The sequence below is a fragment of the Marmota flaviventris genome, chromosome 9 (assembly GCF_047511675.1).
Source record: "Marmota flaviventris isolate mMarFla1 chromosome 9, mMarFla1.hap1, whole genome shotgun sequence".
Lineage (NCBI taxonomy): Eukaryota > Metazoa > Chordata > Mammalia > Rodentia > Sciuridae > Marmota > Marmota flaviventris.
The window spans coordinates 86,827,631-86,832,480 of NC_092506.1; the positions used below are offsets into that span (position 1 = coordinate 86,827,631).

Genomic DNA, 4,850 nt, shown 5'->3' on the forward strand with positions numbered 1-4,850 from the left:
GTTTGTTTAAAACCTAGCTAACACCTATTTAGGACAATCAAAATATGTTGACCCTATTCTAATCTTAGCCCAATTAAGATCTTGTATCTAACAGTTTTCAAGTCCCTTTCCCTAGAGTAATTATCCATCTCTAACTAGTTCCTATGAGGAAGACCAGGAGACTTATAAGGAGGCACATCTGTTGTGACATTTCAGGGTCTTTCTACAACTGTTCTACAACTGTTCACTTACTCTGTGGCTCTTAGTCTGAGAACTAACTCATGTCTGGAAACTGGTCACATAATGATTTACCTCTTAGAAGGCTGACCTCCTCATCTACTTGTCCTTCTTGATCCCTTCTGATACATATATTAATCAGTACTTTTGTTGGCTGCCCATCTATCCTGCCTATAGGAAAATCGTGCTGAGTCATATCCATATATTCCTGTGAGTCAGGACCCCTGACTGCCATCCCAACTTTGCTGTGCATTATGCTAATCAGACATACCTTAAGTGCCTACAGCTGTATTCTGCTAATCCAGGGTCCTATTACCCCACCACCTTATTCCTAAGGAGCCACTAACATGATCACATGTCCTACCACATGAATCACTTGAGTTTTTCTGCACAGTTGGAGCCCTCACTATCACATCCCCTCTTACCTTGGAAAATGAAAGGAACTGAGGGTCATCCCAAGGAACACTGATACTTCATAGTGCCAATAAGCATGCCTGTTGCTCTGAGCTTCCTGATTACTACCCCCTCCCCCATGGCACTTTTAACATCTCTACTTCATTTGTGAAAGCTATTTATTCTTTCAAACACTCCAGGCCGTCTTAGCAACATATTAAAGCAATAAACCAGGGACCAAGCCATAGTGCTACATCCTATCACAGAATGCCTATATACTGTCACTCTCTCTTGGCCAACTTTAAATTCTGCTTCCATTAATCTAGCACCTTGAGGGTTAAGCCCTTATCCTTACTAGTTTATGTGAACCAGGTAATGACTTTCCGTTGCTGTATGATCTCTTTCCCTTAGCAAACTCCCCCTTAGTAGTTGGTTTAAGCTGACACTGGATATTATCTATGGTCTGGTGGCTAGGAGGGGAAGCAAGGTCAGATACAGAGGAGGAATGGAAATGTTTTAGAAGGTAGTGACCTCATTTGAGGCATTTAAGACATTTACATTGTCTTCTAGCAAAGGTCAGGCAGGGTGTGTGTCTACTATTCACATAGATGTGTGGACCACTTCTGAAAGTCCAGAATCCTGGAGAATTTAAAGATTAGAGGATGTCAGATACATCTACACAAATGTCCCATGTGTCAGATCCTACTTCTTCCCTGTTGGGTTGCTGGTCTAGGCATCAGTGTCTTCTCTGAAGCTCTGGTACTCTACAAATTTACAAGTTTTAGAAAAAAAATATAAATTATTTCTGACTTCAGAGTAAGCATGAATTCTTTTTTGTATTTATTGTTTTGTTGATACATCAGCAATGAAAATAAACTAAGCTGCAAAGGCACGTAACTTCATGAAGATTAAGAAGCAATGTAGGTACCCATTCTAAGTTAAAATCGGCTTGCCTTATAGGACCACACACACAAAGATCATCAATGGTGAGATTATTGATAGCATCTATCATCTGGAATTTATTTATGTACCAATGAGAAGTTTACAAATAAATTTAAGAGAACATTGACTAGTGTTAACCTCTTATCCAGGAAGTACAGGTAAGAAGCCATAGGTGCCTAATATTCTAGAAACACACAGGTTTACAAAAAACAAACAAACAAAAAAAAAAAACAAGCCTAAAACCACGACTTTCCAGCAATGTTGAAATTTGCTTTTGGGAGGAGATACCCATTTTATGATGTTTCTGAAGCCAGATTTAAAGATAGGTAGTGTAGTTAGGTACAATAAAGAATGGAGTCTATTAAGAAGATGGAGTCCATCCAAAAGAACTGATAATGAAGTAGCTCCCAGCAAACAGGGAGGTGCTAATCAAACCACCCCAGGCCTTTCCTGCCCAGATTACTCCTCCCCACTGCCACCTTTTGGCCTTCCCATGGCATTCTATCACTGCAGGATAGAGGGAAAATAAAGGACAGGAATGTGGGAGGACAAAAGAAGACCTTAGGTATAAAAAAGAGAAGACTTCCCCCTTTCCATGGATTCCGCCTTTCAGGTCCCATTCTTCCTAGGGTGAGAAGTCTTTTCTGCTATACTTTCATAAAGCCTTCCACTTTACACTCTACACTTGCCCCTGTGAGCTTCTCTGGTGTTATACTTCAGCACTCCAGGAAGCAAGGACCCGTCACCAGTAAACAACGGTAACATTTGGACACACTCTTTCTCCTGCTGGATGGTTTCCTTTGAGGGAAGAGGATTTTTTTTTCTCCAGTATTAGTTTTCTTCAGTTTTGATTCGTCAAACTTTTCCACTTTGGACAAATCTGGTTTTTCACTCATCTTGACTAAAAGAAAGATTGAAGCCCGGGGTTTAATGTACGTCAGTTGACTGCCGCTGTGTTCATTCTGGACCAGGTTCAAGCATGAAATCTTAAGATACATAAAAGCATTAACCATAAAATGACCATTTAAAATTAAGACCTTATATTCTTCAAAACATAATAAGACACTTAAAAATCAAATTGTACTACCAGGGGCACTGGTGCATGCCCATAATCTCAGTGGCTTGGGAAGATGAGGCAGGAGTATCACGAGTTCAAAGCCAGCCTCAGCAAAAGTGAGGCACTAAGCAACTCGGTGAGACTCTGTCTCTAAATAAAATACAAAATAGGGCTGGAGATGTGACTCAGTGATTGAGTGCTTCAGAGTTCAATCCCCTATACCCCCTACCACCACCAAAAAAATTGAATTGCAAACTAGGGTAAGATATTGACAATACATAAAAGCCACAAAGATTAATATTTATATTTGTGCCAATCAATAAGATATAACCCAATAGAAAAATGAATGGAATCATGAATAAGCATTTTGCATATGAAGGAACATGAACAATTAGTAAATATTTGAAAATACACTAAACATCATTAATAACCAGGGAAATGCAAAATAAAATCAAGATGTGATAACATTTCATACTTACCATGTAGGCAAAAATTATAGTTGATAATACCAAATGTTGGAAAGGATATAAAGCAATACAAATTCCTATATTGCGCTGATAGAACAGCAAACAAGTACAAAAATTTTGAAAACCATCATCTGTCAAGTGTCAGTAAGCATCTACACTATGATCCAACCATTTCACTCTTAAGTACCTACACATGAAAATTTTGTAGATTAATTGGTAAATTACAAAAATCAGTCTAGTTCGTGGGTTCTCCAAGTGATATCCACAAACCAGCAACATCAGTATCACCTGGGACCTTGTTAAAAATGCAAATTTTGGAGCCTGACTGAAGAGCTATTGGAATAGAAACTTTGGAGTGAGTTCCAGCAATTTGTCTTTTAATAAGTCCTCCAGCTTATTCTGGCAAATGCTACAGCATGAAATCCACAGATCTAGTGGGTCAAAAACATCCTTTTAAAAAATATATACTATGTTAGACTACACTAGAATAAATAAAATATGAGACTGTGTTCCAAATGGGAAGGACAATTATTGTTTAATTGAAACTTTGATTTAGTTTTCTGTGTGTATGTTTTTGGACTAAGTGCAGGAAACAGGAAATGTGTACTAGGATGTTAATACCAGCATTATTTATAATAACAAAATACTAGGATGAGAGATTGGATAAATTGTAATATATTAAGGAGGGAGAATCTATATAGCAATATTGAATAAAATTTGTGGGAGGGCAATAATTTGAACGAGGCTCCAGTACCAAGCACAAACAGACCAAATCAATATGAAGTGTAACTCCAAGAGCTGAGCTGCAGTTGATTGAAGAAGGCTCTGTAACCAATCAAGCAATTAAGCTGTAACCAATCAAGTTGTCTCTACACAGCACTTCTGTTTTCTGTAAATGCTGTCAGATCATGTTATTGGTTGGAGTCTTATTAAGCAGTCTTATTAACCTGCTTTAGTTCTGGAGACTGGTAGACTGAGGACTGTTTTTTATTTTGTATGACTTTGTTTTGATTTGTTCTGTTTTACTTATAATTGTTCAAGTTACTTCTACTAAATGTCAGGTTTAAGGAAGTTTTCCTTTTAACAACAGTGAGCAATAATAAACTGCAGTGATATTCATCAGCACTAATGAATTTCACTTCTGCGGGGCCAAGAAAGGGGCAAGAGTGAGTGGGGATTAAAGCTGAAGCTGGCTAGAGGCTGTTGCTACCTCTGAATAAAGGATGACTATATCTCAACCATGCCTTGATTATCCACCTGCTGGGATCCTGAATCTGCTTCCTGGAGCTGAGTTCCTATACTACATCTATCAAGAATATTCTTATTTCATTATAATAAACTGTATTTTAAAAAATTTAAAACAGGTAGTTTGAGGTTTTCTTCTTTATATTAAGGGATCTTTGTCTAGATTATTAATAACATGTATTATTTTGAAGTCTTAACCTATGCACCATTTAGTTTACCCTTGTTTACTAACATTTATTAGCAAAGAAATAATAAATGTATGACTAACAATTTAATAGGTTGAATACTGACTCCCAAAGGATATGTCCAACCCTAATCTCCAAAACCTATGAAGGTGATCTTATTTGGAAAAGGTCTTTGTGGTTGTCATTGAATTAAGGACCTCAAGCTGAGGTCACCTTGGATTTAGTGTGGGCCGCTCAACTTAATGACTGGTGACCATATGAGAGAAAAGAGAACAGTTAGAGTCAGAGACAAACAGAGAAAAAGGCGTTGTAAAGAAGAGGGAGGCAGAGTTTGGACTTATGTTG

At 37.8% G+C, this 4,850-nt stretch overlaps 1 pseudogene; it reads right to left on the reverse strand.

Annotated features, from left to right (window-relative positions):
• Positions 1-2,223: 2,223 nt before the first annotated feature.
• On the reverse strand, positions 2,224-2,447 carry LOC114089026 (thymosin beta-15A pseudogene; annotated as a pseudogene).
• Positions 2,448-4,850: the final 2,403 nt, after the last annotated feature.